The sequence below is a fragment of the Mirounga leonina genome, unplaced genomic scaffold (assembly GCF_011800145.1).
Source record: "Mirounga leonina isolate KUSES-001 unplaced genomic scaffold, KU_Mleo_1.0 Mir_170, whole genome shotgun sequence".
Lineage (NCBI taxonomy): Eukaryota > Metazoa > Chordata > Mammalia > Carnivora > Phocidae > Mirounga > Mirounga leonina.
The window spans coordinates 12,400,713-12,423,074 of NW_023270433.1; positions in this window are offsets into that span (position 1 = coordinate 12,400,713).

The window sequence follows — 22,362 nt, forward strand, 5'->3', positions numbered from 1 at the left end:
TTTGGCTTTCCTGTATTCTTGATGGAATAACACCACATCATAGCCTTCTAGAACCAAAGAGTCTTAAGTAAAGATAGAATGCCCCAGTCTCTCAGAACAAACGTGTCTCTCAATTTCAGTAGGTAAAAGGTTCCAGAACAACTTGAAAGCAGTTAGTGTGAAAGATCTCTGAGCAAGGCTTCAAATAATAAGAAAATCTTCCTGCTGGTTCGGCTCGAGAATAATGAGACCAATTCCTCCCATTTCCAAAGGAAGTTTATCTGCCTCTTTTCCTCTGCCCAGCCTGTTCCTGTCATCCCTATCTGAGTGAATGGTGTCTCCATCCTTCCAGAGTCAAACATGAGATGCACCTTTTGACTCCTGCTCACTCCTCTCCATGTTCCTGTCCAACACCCAGCCCTGTTGAGTTCCTTCCATAATCTCTTACATTTGTTACTTCCACTTCTATCTCACTGTCACTGTCCTAGCTTGTTTTTGTTCCCCTTGCCTGGATGGTCGACACTACTTCCAAATGGGTCTCCTACTGCCCCCTCGCCCTCCAGTCCATCCTCTGACTTGCTGCATGTACCTCTGCTGTTCCAAAACCTTCAGTGGCTTCCGAGTGGCTGTTGACTAGACCCCGAATCCTTACTGGCATTCTGACACTCCATGATTTGGCCTTAGCCTAGCCCATCTCCCCACGATTATCTTCTCCTTATCATGTGCCCTACAGTCTCCCAAATGCCATTCCTCAGGAGTGTTCTCTGGTTTCCAAATCATCACTGATGCTGCCATCTACTTGCTGGGAAACAACCCTCCCCCCATCTCTGCCTCTTGAAAGTCTACCCATCTCTCAAGGCAAACACGAGTGCTATTTTCCCCAGGAAGTGTCCCCTTCCTATAGCCCGAAGTGGTCTTTCCTGCCCCTTTGTTCCCATGACACAATATAACATGCAGGTTGAGCACAAGGGATCTAGAGTTGGGCTGTCTGGATCTGAATCCAGGCTCTCTCTCCCCAGAGTCTGACCGAGATACCTCCAGCTGTCTCCCCCACCGCTGTTCCCCCCAACTCGATCCATACTGGACTCTGCTCTCTGCCATTTCAGACACCTGCGCCCTTCCTCATGTGCGCCCCCTGCTCCAAAGCTCTCCCTCACCTCTTCTTGGTGAGCCCTTCCCTCAAGATGCAACTCAAATTTGTCTCCTTTGTGAAGACATCCCTCAACTACCCCCAGAGTGAACCACACCTTCCCTTCCTCCATGTTCAAGAGCATCTTTACCATTACAGCTGTTGTACTCCTTGTGAGCAAGAATTGCATCCTATTTTCCAAGGCACATACTTCGTGTCATGGTGGCTGGTGGATAGTCAGTGCTTGATACCTATTTGTTGGATGAATGTTATTCAGCCAGTGGCCTCTCCAAAAGGGAGTAGCTTAGTAACCCATAAATGTGTATCCCTTTGTGTAGAATAAACATGAGAGTGTTTTCTGTTCAAAGAGAGGCGCTGGTTTCTACTGTAATGATTTAGCACCATTGGAGAAAGAAGGAAACCCTCAGGATTTTGGCCTTTTTTTTTTTTTTTCAAAAAGAGCACAGAAATCTCTGTCACAGTCTCAGTAAAAATGCTGTCTGTGAACTGAAGGGAGAATGCATAAAAGGTCAGATTAGGCTATGGTAATAAGAAATATAATTGCATGCTGGTATTCCTTTAATTTGAGGGTTGAATGCAAATTAAGCAGGCATGCCCTTTCTGGAAGCCTTGTTTTAATCAATTCTGCTGCTCTGGTGGAAGAGTTGAAGCTAAAATGGATGATAATAATGTTTCTTTCATTTGCCATCTGAAACTACAGTATTAGGTGATGTGACAGTAGTTTGATGTACAGGCTTTATTCATTCATCCACCCATTCATTCATTCATTCATTCATTCATTCTGATTGTCTGTTGACCATGCAGCACCACTGTGTTGCTGGGTTCCAAGCATCTGAGATTCCCAGTGGTGAAGTCAGCCCCATGAACTTTCAAGTAAAGCCTTTGGCATCTTTTCTTCTCTATCAGTGTGATAAGCAGAGGGCACAGTTGAGGGTGGTGAGGGGGTCCTGTTCCCAGTTCCATCTCTTACCTTGTTGTGTGGCTTTGGCAAAACACTTTCCCCTCTGAGTCAGTTTCTTTAGCTGTAAAGTGAAGTATTGGACTAAGATGGTATCCAGGCTCTTTTCCATGCCAAGAGTTATATGAAACATTGTTTCTCTGCTAGCCAACTTGTTGGGGGAGATGGTGGAGTTTTATTGATTAGATCTATTTGCCTGAGCAGTTAATTCTGGAAATTTCACTAAAATGAGAAGGGCGTTTCAGGCTTTGTTTTAAATAAATCACCCACAGTGGCATTTAAATGACATGATGTGGGAGAGATTAAGGGAGTTTATCATCTATTTAGAAATTGTTTTCTTTAACTTTCTTGTTATTTGAGGCTGAGTTTGTTCAGAGGATTATTATGAAGGCTTTGCACTTAAGAGTTAAAGGAGGAACCTTTGGAGACCATCCCCTATTTGGACTGCCTTCTGATTGCCAAGTCCAGTCTGAAGCACTCTGCCCTTGTGGGTTCGGACTGGCTGACACTGGAGGCTGGGGCAGCGTGGAGGGTGGGAGTGGGGAGGGTCACCTGGGGGAGCAGGCAGCAGGACCCGGAATATGAGAGGGGACTGGACATTGGAAGCCAAAAGGCCAGCAGTGGATTAAACTGAGACAGAACCAAGGCAGTGTGGTTGGGAGGCAAACATCCTAACAGAGTCACCTACAAAAGCTGTGGGCAGGCAGTATGCAGAAGAGAGCATCAGAATGGCCAGTAAACTTAGGAAAAGATGATTAACCTCAGGAGTAGTCGGAACAATACAGATAAAAGCCATAGTGAGATGCCATTTTATTAGTTCAGCCAAACCCTGAAAAGTTGGTAACATCCAGTATTGACCCAGATGCGTGTGGGTGGGGGGGTGGCTGTTCTCCTAGCCTGGGGGCAGGAGCATAAATGGATTCATTAATACGTTATGTTGGGAGGACAATTTGCTGCATCTGCCAAAATACAAAGTATGTGTAGCATTCCACATCTGTAAAAATGTATACGACAGAAGTGCTGACTCAGGTGTTTTAAGATATGTACAGGGATGTTCATCGCAGCATTATTTGTAAAAATGGACAGAGAGAGAGAGAAACAACCTAAATGTCGGGCAGTGGGGGCAAAGCAGTTGCATGACTTGCAACAGAACCATACCGTGCAATCGTGGGCAGCCGGGCAAAGGCCTCAGGTGGTTCTCTGCGTTGCCATGGGGAGATTTCTAGGAAATCCGACTCCCTTATGTGTCAGATTACATGGTAATGCTCTGCCTACTGGTCTACCTCCCTTTCTTGACTTGAGCTTCCCCAAACCAGAAACCATGTGTATTTTCTCTCTGGCAGAAGCAAAATTGAAACCCTGATTAGCTCCAAAACCTGGGGTCATTGCTCTGCATGGAGCTGTGAGTTAGGAGTTGGGGAGTGACTAGAAATGGAGGTAGGAGGAGGGAGAGGAGAGGAGAGGGGGAGGGAGGTGACTTGCCCAAGACCACAGAGCCCTAGGCTTCCTTGGCAAACAGGGTCCAAGAGGCTGCTCTGGCTGGTGACTAATGAAGTGCTTCCCGCCTCTGCGGGACTGGAGAAACACACCTCATGTCTTTGAGGTTTAGCGTCCTCCCCTGAGAAATGAGGACAACCACAGTGCTTCCCTTCCAGGCTGGTTTTGCTGATTCAGTAACAAGATGAGTGTACATCGTCTGGTACCACGTAGGTGTACAATGAACGTGACCCTCTTAAGGTGACAGGTGCACCCACAGTGGGGTTGTGAGGCATGCTGGACCGGCAGTGGAGCCTAGGTTTTCTAGAGAAGTAGGACACGATACCCGCCTGAATGGCGGCCCCCAGCACTGTGTTCCCTGTGAGTCAGCTTTGGGCTAATTGGTGGACAATGGCGCTAATGAAAAGGCCATGTTCCTCGACAAAAGTACCCACCCAGCTCCCAAGCCTGGAGACAGCTTGAACCAGTTGAGTGGCTCTCAGCTTTCGGGGGGGGTTGCAGCCTGCTGGTGGACTGGGGGTGCAGACACCCTCTTGCGCCAGGTTTGGCCTCCCTCTCCTTGCCAAGTCCAGTGCCAGGAATCGAGTTGGGAACTGGTCTGTCTCATGGAGCATGAGAACTGGCAGGACCTTAGGCACCAATAAATTCCCTTTACTTTACAAATAGGGAAACTGAGGCCCACAGATGGGAAGGGCCCCGATAATCGCAAAATTAGAACCGAGTCTAGACTTCTGACTTGCCCACCCTGAGCTACTTGTGGGGCTGCAGCCAGATGGGAGAAGGTTGTGCAGAGCTGGATGTGTGGGCAGTGGGGGGGGAAGGGTTTGCAGATAGGGGACCGTGTGAGCAAAGGTATGGGGGTTGCTGCGGAGGCCTATTGTGGAAGCAGTTGTCACAACAGCTAACATTTATTGGGTGCCCGCTCTTTGTCAGGCACTGCACCAAGTATTTTACATTTATTGGCCCATTCATTTTTCATAAGGATGCCATCAAATAGGCATTCTTGTTTTTCCTATTTTGCTTTATTTTAGAAGAAACTGAAGCTCAGAGAGGCCATGTCACTGTCCCAGGTCACACAGCTCCTGAATGTCAGCGCTAGGATTTAAACTCGATTTTGTCTGACTCTCCAACTGTCAGTCTTTACCAGTCTTAACCCATCATACACATTCCACGTGCGTGTGGAAATGCTCGGCACGTAGTAGGCTTGAAAAACGTGAGTTGACACTTTCCATGATTCAGAGTCCAAGTCACATTTTTCAAGTGCCTACGACGTGCTGAGCATCTCCTCCTGTGCCCCCCGTGTGTGGTGTGCTGGCTACTGTTGTCACTACATCCTCTGATCAATGTGTGGGTTCTGCTGGGTAAGGATACACTCCCCAAGTTTCTGATGGGAGCCGAGGCCCAGGGAAGTCAGGTGGCCTGCCCGCAGAAACCCGGCCGGCTGGGGACAGAGACAACAGACTCAAAGAGATAAGCGTAAGGGACAGCCTGGCCAGGTCTCAGGAGGTGGGGAGGGATGGGGCAGGCCCAGGCCCAGGGCAGCAGCCCCTTCCTGGCTTCCTGACAGCACTATTGTTTGAAGCCGGTTCTTGGACATCCAGGAAATGGGCGACATCACTCCCAACCAAGGAGAGGAAGCTGCTTGAATGTTTCAGCTCCGCCTCACGCGCTGGCCCTGCGGCTGGAGACGGGATCCGGGCCAAGGCTGCCTGACCCCCCCCTCCCCTGCTCAGCCGGGCCACCCAACCCCCACCCCGGTGTCTGGCCTGTTCCTGCGCCGCTCTGCCAGTCCACACCAAGCCCTGGCAGCCCGGACCGGCAGACCTGCCTGCCCTTGGAGGCATCTCCAGAGCGCTCCTGAAGCCCCTCTTTCTGAGTTCCGCAGCCCCTTGCGTCCTGTGGGTTGGGACTCGCCTCCCACCATGCCCCATGCAGGATGGGAAGCTGCACCTTTAATTCTCCAGCACAGGCTTTGCTTTATAGGACCTCAGTTTCCTTACCTGTATGGAGGCAGAACTGGTGAGCTAGGGCCTGTCTGGGTCAACTCAAAGGGCACTTTCACCTCTGATGCTCTGGAATTCTGAGTCTAAGCATCTTTCTGCCTGGATGAGGGGAAGGGGTGCCATGGGTGGCACCTGGGGCCTCAGAATGAGTAGGGAGAGGAGTTCAGGGGACAGAGCTCTCACTGAGGGTGGAACAAGGTGACCGGGCAAAGCAGAAATCAAGGATGGTTCTTTCCCTTGGGCTCTGGAATCAGCCTGGGTTCCAATACCACTTCTGCCCCTTCCTGGCTGTGTGATCTTGAGCAAGTCACTCCACCTCTCTGAGCCTTTGCTTTCACACTGTCAGATGCACCCAGGAAGACATCATTTGCAGAGTGGTTGTGGCAGTTAAACAGGGTCACAGGCACAATAGGGGCATCAGGCACATGGCAAGCATGTGGCGCCTCTCCCCTCACTTGGGGGACGTTTCTGGCAGCAATTGGACTGAAGTGGAGAAACAGACACTGTAGTGTCCAAGTTCAGCAATCAAAGCTCTGGGGGAGCTGGGAGAACAAAGGCGCTGTTCTGTTTCCTGACTCCCCAAGAGAGTGGGGAGCCAGGCCCAGCTGTTGGTGGCGGAGGTCTGTACCTGGCATTTGGCAAACTCGCAGGTCCCTGTTGCCCAGGGTTGTGTGTACCATGAGCTGGTCTGGACACAGAATGGAAACACAGCCTGTATGAGTGGCATGTGCCCTTGGGGTCACCTGCTGCACCTGCTAGTTCAGTGAAGCCACGAGATTGATGGCACATGATTCCCTCTCCTGAGGTCACAGCACCAGTCAGGACTGGAATCCGGGCCTCCTGCCTCCCAATTGGAGGCTCTTTGTACTTGAGGAGGGCCCTGGGATTGGAGAAGCCCCGCTTTACTCCTCAGCTCCAGCTCAGGAGATGAGAGTCAGACTCTTGTCAGGGAATAGAAGGGAGGCAGAGTTGCCTGTTTTTACGCTAGCAGAGAAAAGATGGACCCAAGCCCTATCCTGCCCAGAGAGCTTTTCTCCTGGGCTCCCCAGCATTCCTGACCTGCCCCAGCCAGCAGGGGCCAGAGATTTTGAGCCTTCTCTCCACCTCTTGGACCTCAGGCTCCTCTTCTGTTAAACTGACATTAAATATTCTTCTCAAGGGCTGCTGTGAAGCAACAGATAGGAAGCCCTCTGAAGCCCTGTAAAGGTGAGGGGTTGTTGTAGACCTTTCATTTTGATAATACCATTAGTTGAGCACCTAATTTGTGCCACATCATTGCTCCAGACCCCACAGCAACCTATAAGGAAGGCATCTCACAGGTAAGGAAACAGGTGCAGAGAAAGGAGGAATCTATCCAAGGCCACATAAGGTACCAGTGGCTTATAAGAGACCAGAACTCCAGTCCCTGGTTCTAGTCCAAGAGGGCCCTCTCCCAAATACTCTGCTGTCCCGGCCTGGCAGCCCTGCCACGCTATGCTGGGGGCAGGGAGGGGAGGACGAAGAGAGGAGGGGGAGGGTTAGGAGCCCCCCTAGCCCCCCACCATGGGGAACAAATCTCCAGGAAGCCCAGCGGGTGGCCGGGTCCCAGCGCTGATTGCAGGAGATGGCATCAGGGCCAGGCGGTTGCCATGGCGACTTCCTGAATGCAGCGCTGTTCCTGCTGAGGCTTTGGGAAGGGAAGACATACCTGGGCAGCCCCTGCACTGGTTCGGCCTCTCTGAGGGGGAGAACACACAGGTGTGTGGCAGGCGGGCTCACACGGAATCCACACGCACGTGAGTGAGCTATGGCAGCAGCAAGCGTGGAGCTGGAGCATACACACGGGCCTATGATGCAGAGATCTGCTTGGGACTGGGTGCAAACCTTCCTGACAGTGAGCAGATCTTCTAGGGATGGGGACCAGTGAGAGAACAGGAGTCTCGGCAGAGGGAACATCAGGGAGGCGCTTGAGAGCAGTCAGGGTGCGGCTGGGTAGGACGAAGTGGGGTGGGGTCAGATCACCTGGGGCTCTGCATGCCAGGCTGAGGAGCATGGACCTTCAGCTGGAGGCACTGGGGAGCCAGAGTGGGCTTGGAGGCAGGGAGGTAGCATGGTAGGACCTGAGATCCCACCAGCAGCCCATGCAGGATTAGTCAAAGGCAGGAGAATGAAGGCAGGGGGACCAGGGTGGAGGCCGAGCTTCCTTACTTAATGGCTCTATTTTTTAAAATTAGCACTTATACTTTCTAACACATACCACTTATTTATAATATTTATTACTTGTTATCTGTCTTCCCCACTAGGAGCAGAGGGATTTGTCTGCTTTGTTCACTGATGTATATCAAACACCAAAATGAGTGTCTGGTACATGGTTTTCAGTAAATACTTGCCAGATGGATGGATGGATGGATGGATGAATGAGTCCTGGGTAAGAGGTGGCAGAAGGGATGGAGAGAGGTGTAGGGCCTAAGAAACATGTACAAGGTAAAGTGGTTGGTTGGATGAAGGTTGAGTTGGTCAGTTGGTGGACATGTGCCTGAGGCCCCCTCTCAGTTGGTGGGTGTGGCCCCATACATGTGCTTTCTAGCCCATGAATGAGGCTGTGGGGTGATTCCAGGTGGCCTACAGGATGCTGGGACCATGAAGGACTGGAGAGTCAGATGGGGAAACTGAGGTAGACCCCATGAGCCGTGCAGTGGGCCTGAGTGCACTGGGGCGGGGGGGGGGCGGTGCCTTAGGGTCACCATAGCTGTATGTCCAGGGTCTTCCCCTGACTCCTCTGGGGCTGGGGTCTGTGGCATCTTCTAGACCACTGCTTTGCAATAGAAACATAACATAGGCCACAGATGCAAGCCACCTACATCATTTTAAACATTCTAGTAACACAAAAGTAAAGAGTAAAAAGAGGCAGGTGAAGCTAGTTTAAGAGCACAGTTTATGGGCGCCTGGGTGGCTCGGTCGTTAAGCGTCTGCCTTTGGCTCAGGTCATGATCCCAGGGTCTTGGGATCGAGCCCCGCGTTGGGCTCCTTGCTCAGCGGGAAACCTGCTTCTCCCTCTTCCACTCCCCCTGCTTCTGTTCCCTCTCTCGCTGTGTCTCTGTCAATAAATAAAATCTTTAAAAAAAAAAAAAAGCAGTTTACTTCTCCCATTGTGGCGACAATGCCATCACTTCAACAGGTTATCAATTTTTAAAAATGATGCCTGATATATTTGACATTCTTTTTCTGGTACAGAGTCTGAAAACGAGTGTGTATTCCACGCTTACAGCATACCTCAATGTGGACTAGCCACGTGTCAGGGCTCAGGAGCCACATGTGGCCCGTGGCTACTGGGTTGGACCTCACAGCTATCTGGGCTGTGGAGCTCACCCCCTGCTAATGAGGTCCTGGGTGGGGCTGAGCCCAGAGAGGCACCTCAAGAATACCAGTGGGTTGGGGCGGGGGTGGGGGAAGGGAACACCCGGGACAGCCCCAGCCCTTTTCTGCTGCTTTCTTTGGGTTCAGCCCCGTCACTTGCTAAGTCATGTGACAGCCTTTGGTTGGGCACTTACTATGTGTAAGGCACTGTGGTAGGTTCTAGGGCCAGAATAAGGCAATTATACGAATATTTCCCCCTCTCCTAGATGGGGAAGCTGATGCTCGGAGAAGCAGAGGGTCTTTCTGGAGGTCACTCAGCTGCTTACCCTCTGAGCCCTTCCCCCTGCCCCATGTTGCACGGGTCACCTAGAAGTAAGTAAAGCCCCCAGGAGGGAGGAGTGGGGTACAGGAGGTGTCCACAGAGGGCCTTCCTCGAGGAAACCCCTGCCTCTGGACTTTACACCTCCCTGGGGACAAGCTTCCTCCCCTCCTCCTCAACCTCCTTTCCCCCAGCTGCCTGAGCTGTGACCCCAGGGCCTTGAAACCAGCAGTTCCTGATGCACCTGGATTTAGGCCACCTTGTTCCTGAATCACATTCAGCCCAGTGACCCTGCAGAAGGGACAGTGACTGGTGACCAGTGCGGACCTGGCAGCTCTAGAGGCTGGACTGGGGCCAGCCTGGGTGTCCCCAACCGGAAGGCAGCAGAGGGCTGGGGGCGGGGATGGCACAGGCACTGTTCTTGGTGCTCGAAGACATGGGATCAAGTCCTGACAACGTTTTTTTTTACTAGCTGGTGACCTTGGGGAAGAGACTTTGACCCTCCAGGCTTTGGGTTCTGCTTCCATAAATGAGTAGGTAGCCGACCACCCAGGCTGAGGCCACCTGGTGGCCCCAAAACACACTGTTCATAAGAAGGGTCACACAGGGCTTAGAAAGGGACCATTTTCCACGAAAGACGAACTCGTGTGACTTTGGCTTTGAAACCCTGATCCGGTTGAGCTGGGAGCCTGGCAGCGCTTCCTCACGAGTGTGACCTCCAAACAGTATCTGGGTTCTGGGCTCCAGGACTAAGTCTGGCCCAAGGGGTCTCTCCCTTTGAGCTTTCTGTCCTCCTAGACTTTACTAAGCACCAAGTGCCAAGTGGGTGCTGAGGAAGTTAAACAGCCCTTCTTTACAGATGAGGAAACTGAGGCATGGGAAGGTCTGGCCAGTTGCCTGAGGTTGCCCAGCCAGGAGGTAGCAGAGCTGGGCTTTACCCCTTGGCCTCCTCGTCCAAAGCCATTACCTCTGGCCTCCGCCCAGCATGCTGAGGTGCCACGGCTGTCCTCCAGGAGTCACTCAGGGCAGCTGCCTCATGGGCAGCCTGGGTCCCTTGTGGGCCGGGGCCAGCCATGCAGCAAGACACGCAGGAGCAGGGAGGCCTCCGGGCCAGGCACGGCCGGATTCACAGGTTGAAGACTGTTCCTCCGGCCTTCCGGACTCCGTGCCTTCCCCTGCAGCCCCTTCCCCGGCCACCTCCCTTCCTGGCCTGGTGCTGGGGGTGACCAGCGGGTGGGGTGGCATCCGGGCTGGGTCTAGAGCTGTGAAGAGGGTGTCTGGGTAGAGACTGATGGCCTGTCAGTTGGCTGCCAGCACATCCTCAAATTCTTTGTCTCTGTGCAGAGCAGGGATTGTATAGGGGGTGGGGGTGGGGCACTGCAGAAGAGGAGGAGGAGGGGGTGGGGGTGCTAAGTGGGAGGGAGTGGGACAGCTCCACTCTTGGCCAGCCCTGAGGCTTGGTCTGGGAGGTGTGGGTGTGCATGTGTGTGTAGGCACATGTGTGTGTGTATTTGTGTTTGTGTCTGAAGAAGTCAGGACCCTGTCCCCTGCTTTGGGGTCAGACACTTCAAATCCTGGCTCTGCTCCCAACTTGCTGGGGGGCCCGAGGGAAGTCTTCTTTCCTGTTTAGTGTCCCAGACCTCTGTTTCCCCATCAATACAATGGGCCTGTCCAGCCCTAACATGCTATTTATGTAAAACTGAGCTGATTAGAACATTTGGATCTGAAATTCTGGAGGCCTTGGGGTTCTCCTGATGGAGCAGGCAGCAGGGGCTGAGTCTCAGAACTGTCTGAGGGAAGCATTGGAGGGGGATGGGTAGGTGACCCCCCCCCCCCCCCCCCCCACTGCACAGAGCCTGCCAGTAGAGCAAAAGCTACTCCTCTCCTCAGCCTGGGCATCCTGGCTGACTCTGCAGGGAGTGGGGCTGATGGAGGGGTGGCCAGGGAGGAAGTGGGGAGAACAGAAGCTGTCATCTGTCCTGAAAGAAACAGCTCCCCAGTGCTTGGGCCACCCAAATACATGGTCTAGCCCCACATCCAGAGACAGACAGACAGAATCACCCCCACCACACACACACACAGTCACATAGCCCTGCTCACACAGCCTTCCCTCACTCAGTACCTGTCATCTGGCCATCACCCGGCAGCCACACTCTGCATTGTGGTCTCGTGGGGAGCCAAGAAACCGCACACACAATCACAACCCACCCCACTTACACAGGCGTATCTACAGATGGACTCGTACACGCGTACACACACAGCGTCACAGGACACACACAAACACAGGCACAAAGCCCTTCTAGAGTCACACGCTGATGCAGAATCCTAAGTGCCCCGGGGCAAACCCTGCTGCCAGCAAGCACGCAAGTTCACGCATGCATGCATGTCCCTTTTTGGGTGAGCCCAGGGCTGTGCCCGGCTCTTTGGAGAACCTCAGACACACCTGGTGGTGTCACAGAGCCCATTCTTGTTGGGGTCGGGGCAACGAGGAGACTTCTGTGGGGGGCCCATGCCCCCTTTAATAACAGAAACTAGATGGGCACCTCCCTAGCACCCCCTCCATGCTGCAGCACCCCTAGCTCCCCCCAGCCCCAGCATCCTAAGCACTAGGCATCCTTTCTGCCGATGCCCCTGTAGTGGTGCAGGGTGAGTGCACTTAGCGCATCTCCCAGAGGGCAAACAGAGGGTGGGGAGGAGGAGGGGGGATTGCCCAAGGACGGAGCCAGAAGACGTCAGAGGCGAGATTCGAACCTAGAGCGCTGGGCCCCCCAAACTCGCACTCTCTCCCGCCGCGCACTCCCCATCTTCCCCGGCCCGGGGACCCCCGCAGCGTGTTCCCGCGCCCCTCCATCCCAGCACCCCACGGCCTCCGGGCACAAAGCCACTTGGCGGCGCTCGAGGGGGCGCGCGTGGGAGCGCGCGCGGGGGCCCGCGCCTCCGGCCAAGATGTTCCCTCTCGGCGTGATTGACAGGCTCGAGTGCCGAGAAACAAAATTGTTTATGCGCTAATGAATAAGGCCCTGATTGCAAGATCCTGTTTGGAAAATTATAGTGCGGCGGCGGCGGCGGCGGCCGCGGCGGCCCAATTACAGCCCGCGCTGCATATTCATTTCGTCTCTCCTTTGCATCGAGATGAACGGGCGGCCCCGCGCCCTGCAAAGGCAACGCCAAATTTAGTCCCAGGTTCCGCACTCCTCCGCGCCATTGTCTGCCCCGGACCACCTGCCTCCTGCCGGCCTGATTGCCGGCCACGGGGTCCGCCCTGCCCCCTCCTCGCGCCGCTTCCCTGCGTCCTCTACCTCCTTGCTCGGTCTCCCCCCCTCGGCCCCCCCGCCCGTGTCTCTCTCCCTCTTCTCTCTCTTCTTTCTCCGACTGTCGCACACACTTTCTGACTCTCTCTGGGTCTCCTACTCCGGGTGTGAGGCTCTCCGTCCAGAGCATGAAAGATACCGGACCCCCTTCCCCTCTCCCAGCTCCTGCTGTAGAAATTCTCTGGGTTCCCGGGTCCTTGGGGACAATAGGGACCGTAATGGGGACCCGTCTGTCCTGTGGAGGCCATGGAGATGTGAGGTGGATCCCACTCAGGTGTTGGCTTTGAAGATGGGGTGGCTTGACCAGTCCCCCAATCCAGCCTGCTTTGGGAGGAAGGTTCCTTGGTGTCAGTGCATCTCCTGCCTCTGGGAGCCATCACCCGCCCACATCCTAGAGTCCTGGCACCTTGCCTGGCGGAGCTGTGCTCCCTCACACGCGAGTGCCTTTGCCCGTGCTGCTTTTTGGCTGGCACCCCCTCCTGTCCTCCAAGACCCTTCCCAAGCTTGTCCTAAGATGCCTTCCGTTCTCACCACCCCAGGGAAGAGGACAGCTCCCCTCCCCTGAGCACCCTCATTCCCAGGCATGTCCTTCTGTTGTAGCAGTGAGCAGGGGTACACGCACACCCTTCTCCAGGGCCCCGAACCATGAAGCCTGGGGACCGGGGCTGAGTTACCCGGTTGCCCTGTGGTCCAGTTCATGGCTGGCCAAATTAACACACCTCCTCTGTGATACGGGGTTTTATTCACCCCATCCTGTTGTAGAGTGTTGGTGGGCAGGAGCAGATGTAAGGCTGGGAAGGAGGGCCTGGGGGGCTCCCAGCCCATATGGGCCCCAAAGGTCAGGATGGCCTGTGTCTCTAGGCCCTAGTTCTCCAGCCAGCAGCAAGCACGTCTGCCCCTTCTCACTGGGGTCATTGCCCTCCCTACTCGACAGGTGCCTGAGGCCCACGTGTGGTCACTGAGGTTTGTGGTGATGGTGATGGTGGCGGGAGCTTTTTAGAGGGTGAGGATCATGCACAGAGTGAGGCTGTGCTCCTTGTCCTTCCCTGGGACCCTCGGAGTGATGAAGACACTCCCTCCGGGGTAGGAATTGGGGGACCCAGATGTGCACAAAAATGGACAACCACATACACTGACTGGCCTAGTCAAATACCTCCACCCAAAGACACACAAAGTAATATACTCACACAGTCGTTATACACAACAACGCACACACACGGATTCAATCTGAAAGATCCACAGTCTTGAGACACAAAGACAGTGCCGTCCCAAAGACCGTGCATGGGGCAGCACTGCCCTCTGGTGGCTATTCTGGCAATCTCTCCATCTGGCCCAGACTAGCTTCCTAGAGCCCCAGCTGAGCCATAATGGGGGACACCAGACCCAGGGAACTGGGACTCCCAGGGAGGAAAAGGCAGTTAAGTGTCCCTGAGGATGAAGGTCTCTTGAGTTCCAGCTCCCTGCTCCCATCCCCATGTACTCCAGGAACCCAATTTGCTAACAGTAGGGCCTGACCAGGGATGGTGAGAGGGAGGGAACTCCCCATCATGGGAGGTGTACAAGTTGATCAGGAAACATCTTCAGGCTGGTGGCCTTAAGTGTCAGGTTGGACAAACTTGGAAGTCATCGCCAGCTTGGGATGATATATCTAGCCTTATCCTACCCCCATCCAGCCAGAGCACCCTCCTGTTCAGTTTATTCATCAGCCATCAAACTTTGAGCCCCTCGCCGTACTTGGTGCATCAGTGTGAGATCATGGATGGTGGGAAATGAGGTCGCAGGGGGCGAGAACTTTCAAGGCCAGTCTTCGGAGTAAGGACTGTATTGGGGGATAACAAGGATCTGGGGACAGGCTCAAACAGGGAAGCAACATGGTCAGATGGGCATGTGAGAGCCAGCAATGAGAAGAGGTTGGGGGCAGGAGGGCCAGCCAGGAGACACAGCGGTGGCCAGGACCAGGGTAAGGCAGGAGTGGGGTGGTGAGAAGGAGGTGGATTCCAGAGCTACTAAGGAGATTGGCTCAGCAGGTTTGGTGAAGGACTAGCTGTGGTGGGAGGGAGCCGGAGGAGGTGAGCATAATGATGAAGTTATCCAGGGGAACATCAGTGCTGGATGAGAGGGCCAGACAAGAGATGACAAGTGTGATTTTGATCTGTTGAGCCTGAGAGCCAGGGGGACACTGGTGGAAGGTTTACAGGGGGAAGTTGAAATCAGGTCTGGTGACATGCACGTGGGAGTCGGGAGGTTATGGACAGGTAGTTAAAAGCAATGAGCAGATAAGATCACCCAGGCAGGGCCCTTAGAAGCCCTGAGCGCTGAAAAGATGGTGGTGCTCACCCTACATCTGTCGGTGTAAAGGAAGGATACTAAATTGTCAAACATAACACTTAGGTGTCTTACAAAAATTTTATCATCACCAAATGGATGGGTTCATAAAAACTAACATTTTCCTACCGGTCTCCCTTTTTTGGCATCCCTGGTCTGCTGGTGCCCTGAGGCTGCCTGTCTACCTGCTTGCCTGCTAGGTGATCCAGCCCCACATCCAGGCAAGAGCAGCGATGTCAGGGGCCCAGGGAACATCACCATTCAGGGGCAGAAGGGAGCAAGATGCCCACAAAGGGGAAGGAATAGTCAGGGAGGTAGGAGGAAAACCAGGAGTGTGTCTCTTCAGCGGGGCCAAGGAAGTCGAGAATTTCAAGAAAATTATGTAGAAAACCAGAGCTGGTAAGGAGGTGAGGACTGAAGATGTTACTCCAGATGTGTCCGTGGGGCTGCCGGGGGCGGGGGGGTTGTGCCAACCACTCACTCAGCATCACGGAGCTGGTTGCCTCTCCAGGTGTCCTGCTCTGGGGTGGGGAAACTCGGGTGCCCCTTGACCTTAAGGCTCCTCCAAACTGAGCAACAGGAAGGGGATGGAACCCCTGGGCAGGGGTGGAGGGGAGCTGGGCTGGGAAGGAGAAAGGTAGAGGATGAATCTGGGGATCTGCCGCAGGGGATCCGCGGGGCAGCAGGAGGCAGTCCTTCCTCCAGCCACAAGGGGGCAGCATAAGAACAGGTCATGCCTTGGCCCAGCGTTCGGCATTTTAGGGCTGTATGTCCAGATCCTTTGGTGTGTCCTTGAACTACCTGGGTCTCAGTTTCTTTTCCTGCGAAGTGGGTCAGTTGGACACCATAATTTCTTGGGACCCTGAGGAGATTCCCTTCATGTCATATTGTCCCATCCATCACCCACCTGGACCTCCGGCTTGGTCTCAGGGGACAAGTGTGGACGGCCTCCCAGCTGTCGGCACACGCGTGTGTCAAGTGGTCGGGTACAGACACGGAATGTGGGCGGGGACACAGAATGCTGGCCTGAATGAAGCCCACAGGCATATGTGAGGTGGGCAGAATGGAGACTACATGATCCCGCAGGCGGGGGTTAAACCTGCCTTAACAGCAGTCTCTGAAGGTTGCGCCGCTTCCTCTTCTCTGCCCCTTCTGTCTGCGCTATAGACAGAGTCCAGCTGGGAGGCCAGAGCCTGGGCTCCTTGTCATGCCCACCACTGACCCCCTGCGCGACCTTGTCCACATGCTGCCCATTCCGGGCCTCGGGGCCCTGTGGACCGTGGTGGGCAGGAGGCACGCGACCCTCCTCCGCATCTCACCAGCCTCACCATGCCTCTGAGGCAGGCCTGCCCTATCCTTGGACACCCCAGGTGCCTCCCCAGGGGGCCGTGGCAGTCTTGAGGGTCGGGACAGCCGGTTCCCGGCCCTGGTGCTGCGGTCTGATCTTCAGAGAAGCCGGCATGAGGGGTCGGGCCTGAGGCCTCGCTGCCGTATCTGAGTGTGGCCTTAGGTGACCGCTTCTGGAGGGGTGGCAGGCTGACCAGAGCTGGTCACGAGCAGGCGTGTCTGCCCAGAGAGACAGGGCCTGTCCAGAGGGGCCCCTTCCCCACACGGGGTGAGGCGACCCAGGGCAGCCTGTGGAGAGCGGCATGGGAGAGCACCCAGGGGCCAGCTGGACAGCGCCAGCTCTCCTGCTGTGTGACCTCGGGCGAGCGGCTAATCCTCTCTGGGCTTTGGCAGGGGGACTTACGCAGGATTCTAGACAGTATCTTGTAGGCCCAGAGTAGCCCTAGGATCTGGGCCAGCCACCTGTCCCTGGGAAGGTGGCCTCATGGAGCCCATTGGGGCTTTAGAAAAATTGGGGATCTGACTTGCTTAGACCCTGGTACCTAATTTGGCCTGGGGGATGGGAAAGGGTAATCAAGAGACTCTGCAGTCACATGGGCTTGGCCACTGCCTGGACAGGCGACCCTGGGCAAGTCCCCTCCCATCTTGGACCTGCCATTTCCTTGTCTTTCTGAGTTCTGCTCAGAGCAGGACCTTCAGAGTTCCCAACTCCCACTGGGCGCACGGCCTCCCAGGTGGTGGGCCGAGTTGGTTCTTGAGGCCCTCTCGTCCCCAGGTGGGCCCCATGACTGTCTAGGACCGTCAGTGCCAGACGCTTGGGGGGCGCAGAGGGGCTGGTGGTGGGGGCCTGGGCCTCCCTGTGGACCCCCTGGCAGCGCTTAGCTGGGCCCCAAGGACCTGTGCCGAGGCAGCTAGTCAGGCCTGGGCCAGTGGGATGGGAAGCGGTGGTCTGGCCCCCACCCACCCAGCTCACCTGCCCATTAGCCACTTTCACCTGTGCCTCAGCCTCCCACATCTGCAGGAGCTGAGGATCTGGGGCCACGGCCTGGGGGCCTCCAAGGAGGGGAGAGAGGGAGGTGCTGACAGATAGGCTCCAGCAGGTGTGGTGGGGGAGGGGAAGGTGAGCTAGAGACTCTGCAGACAGGAAATACCTCCTCATTCCTATTCTGATGGCTAGCGCAACTATATCTGCACTCCTGTAGGGTCTGTCTTGGGGACCTTGAGGGAGCTGGAGCCAATGGCTTGTCTGGGCCCTCCGGGATCTGGGGTCCCGGAAGCTCAGGGGTGGTGCTGGTGCTGCTCTTGTTGGTGATGGTGAGGCTGGAGTTGGCCGGCCATGGCGGGTCACCGGCCCAGTCTGCCATGTGCCGCGGGTGCTGGAGGCTGAGCTCACGGTAAACCTCGAGGCCAGGCCCCGGTCCTCACTGCTGCGCTGTGGGTTCTGCACACACAGAGCAGCCGTGTGGGTACAGATGTGGGGGTGGGGACACATAAGCACAGCCCCTCGGGATCAGGCGGGTGTGAACAGCTTGTCCACAGAAGGACAGACACAGCCCCAGTAGAGTCATCTGCGCAGCCACGCGTGTAGACACATGTACGTGCCCAGAGAGGTGACCGCGAGTGCGTGGACACCCACCAGGAGGCCTGTGAAGGCCTGAGTGTGCACAGTCATGCGCGTGGGCACGGGGACGAGCGTGGGCCTACAGATGTGCACAGGCCCTCTGTCCCCAGCATGCATATGCAGGTACGTACACGTACACGCACACTGGGTGCCCACGAATGCATGCTTGCGGGTGTGCTCGCAGGAACGTGCCAGTCCTCGGGGGGGTGTGCCTTACCCTGAGCACACATCCCCCCTCCAGGCCCTTCCTCCAGGCCTCCCAGGTGTCCAGAGCAGGCCCTGGCTTGGAGCAGATGAGACGTATGCCCCACTCCTCAGCAGGTGGAGAAGGGCTTGGGGAGAGAACTTCACCTTTTTCTTGGACTGGAAGACATGGCAGTGGAAGGTGTCTTGGGTATCATTTTGGATGATATAGCCAAACACCTTCAGGCCTAGGGAATCGTGGCACGCATAGAAGATTCTGGAGGAGAAGGAGGTGCAGGGCATGACCGACACCCTGCAGCCACCAGGCCCCGAGGGAGCTGGGCCTGAGCAGGTTGGGTACCCGGGGGCTGAGGCTGAGTGGAGGAGCCTCCAGACTTGCGGACGGGTCATGCATACTAGGACTGAGCTCTCATCCCTTGACAGCTCTAGCCCCTGAGGAGAGACAGTGATGAGAAAGGCCAGGCCTTGCCTGGGGTAAGGGTTATGGGGTCTCAGCCTTGTAGGCAGGAAACCAATAGACACAGGCCAGGCACAGCAGGGTGGGAGCAATTAGGGGATTCCTGGAGTTCTCCTGTGGGGCGGGGGTCTCCTCAGGACACCAGGGCAGCGGTAACCAGTAAGGAAGCCGCCCCTACCCCTGCAGATAGTCCTTGACCAGAGCCAGACTGGCGGGGGCCTTGGCCTCTGGATACAAGGGCTCGCTCCAGATCCTGGCCACAGAAGGCGCTGGGGGAGGGAAGGAACCCAGGCTAAAGGTCAGGGAGCCCCTCCAGTTCCAAGCAAGGGGCCAAGCCAGGTATGGCCGGGTGCGGGGCACGCACCTTCTCTGGGCGCCCACTGTGGACTTGGTGCTTTGTCGCCCATTTCTCAGTTGATCGTCATCAAACGCCAGGCCAGGTGGGCCCTGACACTTCCATTTCAGAATTTTAAAAATTGACATATAATTCACTTACCATAAACTTCGCGATTTTAAAGTGCACCACTCAGCGGCTTTTAGTATACTCACCAGGTTGTGCAACCCTCACGACTACCTAGTTCCAGACCATTTTCATCACTCTAAAAGCAATCCTGTTAGTAACAGTCACTTCCCATCCCCCAGCCCTTGGCAATCGCTGATCTACCTGTCTCCGCGGATTTGTCTCCTTGCGACGCTTCACACAGATGGAACCCTAGAGTATGTGGCCTCCTGTGTCTGGCTCCTTTCAGGTTTTAAAGTACTGTGCTTCCATCTTATAAATGGCAACCCTGGGCCAGATGCATGGAGTGATGGTCCAAAGTCACACGGCAACCAGGACTCGGGCCCCCAATGCTGCCCTTTTAAGGACCTCCGCTTGGGGTCTGTGCTTGGGGGCGGGCTGGGGACAACAGAAGAGCTCACAGCCCTCCAGACTGGCGGCTATTCTCAGCTCCGACTGGGGTTTGCCACTGGGGGAGGGAGAACGGAGGGTCAGAGTTGCCTGATACTAATACTAGTAAATGATAAAAATAACAGTAGTTGATATTTTGACTGCTTCTTTTATGTTTAGTGCTGTGCTAAAGAAGTGTTTTGTGGGCACTTTCTCATTTAATTTTCATGACAAACCCGAAGCAAGTACTATTAGTATCATCCCCATTATACAGATGAAGACACCAGAGCACAGAGAGGTTGAGTAGCTCAGCCAAGGACACACAGCAAGTTAGTGGCAGAGCTGGAATTGGAACCCACGTGGTCTGACTTGGGACTTCCAGCTCTTATCCACCTATACAAGTGTTCTACCTCTTCCAAAATTGCAGAGGGAAGCAGCAATACAGAAGCTCATAATTTTCAATGTTCCTAATGTTGGCAACTAATCACAATTGTGTGCAACACTTTACAGGCTGCAGGCCCCAATCCTGGAAAGTGTGGTCTAAACAAAGGGAGGGGACACCCACCCTGGGTTTCTTCCTCAGCATCAATGCCAGTTGGTCCACTTCCTTCCTCACAGTTCTGGCAGAGGCAGAGGGAACCTGTCACCACCTGGGTACCCACGTGAGTCCCACCGAGGGCCATGCAACAGCAGGTCACCGCCTGGCCCAGTGGTGGAGTGACGGTGGACAGGGCCCTTCCCCTTTCTGAGTCTCCATCTCCCCTCTGCAACCGGGGGAGAGAACTTTCTTTTTTTTAAAGATTTTTATTTATTTATTTAACAGAGATAGAGAGAGAGCACAAATAGGCAGAGCGGCAGGCACAGGGAGAAGCAGGCTCTCCACTGAGCAGGGAGCCCGATGGGGGACTTGATCCCCGGACTCGAGGATCATGACCTGAGCCGAAGGCAGCCGCTTAATGACTGAGCCACCCAGGCCCCACGGGAGAGAACTTTCTTGTGGGATTAAGTGCAATAACCCTGGCATAGAGTAGTGGCTCAATCACTGTTCGCTGACTCAGAATCAATAGGAGAGACAGTAGACCAGCACTTGGGTTGGAGAGGCTCATCGAGGCCAATCACAGCATTTAGTGAGCACTGGGACAATTCCAGACACACTATCCACACATTGCCTCAGTCAGTTCTGACATCACCTTGTTGGTGACGGGCCTGGGGTTTCAGGCCAGGCAGCCTTGCTTGAATCTGCTGCTTCTTAGCTGTGGGACCTCGGGGAGTTACTCAGCTTCTTTTTTTTTTTTTTCAAGATTTTATTTATTTGACAGAGAGAGACACAGCGAGAGAGGGAACACAAGCAGGGGGAGTGGGAGAGGGAGAAGCAGAAGCAGGCTTCCTGCGGAGCAGGGAGCCCGATGCGGGGCTCAATCCCAGGACCCTGGGATCATGACCTGAACTGAAGGCAGACGCTTAACGACTGAGCCACCCAGGCGCCCCAGTTACTCAGCTTCTGAATGTCTCTGTTTCCTTCCCTGTGGGATGGGGAGAATAACGCCTATCCTTAGGTCTGTGGTGAGGTTTCAGTGAATTAACCCTAAAATGTGTAAAGCACTTAGAATATTGCTTCACATTCACTAAGCATTTACTGCAAGTGAGCTTTCCCCCTTATCACTATTAATTGTCATTTTACTGGTGGGAAAACTGAGGACAAAGAAAACTGAGTGACTTGTCTAAGGCAGTGGTTTTCAATTGGGGGGGGAATCTTCCAGGGGACATTTGTCAATGTTTGGAGGCATTTGTGGTTGTCACATCTCAGGGGCTGCTACAGGGCTGCTCACAAACACCCTGTGATATGCAGGACAGCCACCACAACACAGAATTCTCCAGCCCGGGATGCCAGTGTGCTAAGGTCCAGAAGCCCCTAGTCCAGGGTAACACCAGTGGAAAGAGACAGAATTGGGGTCTGAGCCCAAGCCGGGGACCCCAAGTGGCCATAACGGCTGTGCTGTCTGCTCCTTAGGGTGTCCTCAAGGTGAGTGTCCAGTGAGAACCTCACTGCCCAGACTGCCCACTAGCTTCTGGAAAGCCAAGGGGGGAAGGGAGTAAAGTCACGTATCTGCAAAAGCCCCTCACCCACACCTTGCTCCTCCACCTCACAGGGACTTTGGTGAAGCAGAACATGGGCATTGAGGGTTGATGTTAACCACAGCACAGACTTGGGGGGGAGTCCTTATTTCACAGCCCAGCACATCTGAGCTGTGAGGGTCAGAGAGAACATTGGTCCTAGCCCTCATGGGACAATGGAGAAACAGGGCTCTGAAAGGAGGTCACACAGCCCAAGGCTGGGGGCAGAGCCAGGACTGGATGCCAGCTTTGGGGCCTCCCCACCCCAGCCTTTCCCCTCTGCGATGGCCAGCAGCCAGGCAGCCCGCCAAGGAGCAGAGGCTCACGTGATGCACGTGTGTACCCCCCTCTCAGTAAACCCAGTCATTTAGACGGATATGCTTTGCACAAGAGTTGCGCTCTTCCTCCAGGCTTATTGATCCCGGGGCCTCTGCAGGGCCCCTGGGGTGGCTCTGAAGAGGCTGGGATTGCTGCTGGCCAAGTAGCCGCCCTGGGGCCCTGGCTGGGTGGCTGGCTGCCAGGAAGGCAATATCTTCGTCCCTCTGTGAACTGGCACGAAGCCTCCATCCGGGGCTGGCTGGCAGGAGGGGCTGCAGACAGCCCCCCACAGGGTCTGGGGCTCATCTGCTCAGGCAGCCCCAGAAACCAGTTGCTCAAGGGACATAGACCAGGAAACAAGCCAGAGGGCTGAGGGTTAGGCGGAGGGAGGGCCAGGTTTGGGGAGCCGAGAGGGCCCACGTTTTGCTGAGGGAAAGTCACTGGAGCTGGGCTTGGAGGGGCTAGAAGTGCCAGGAAGGTGGGACTGTCAGTTGGAAGGAACAGAAGATGCCCACAAGAGCCGGGAGAGGGGA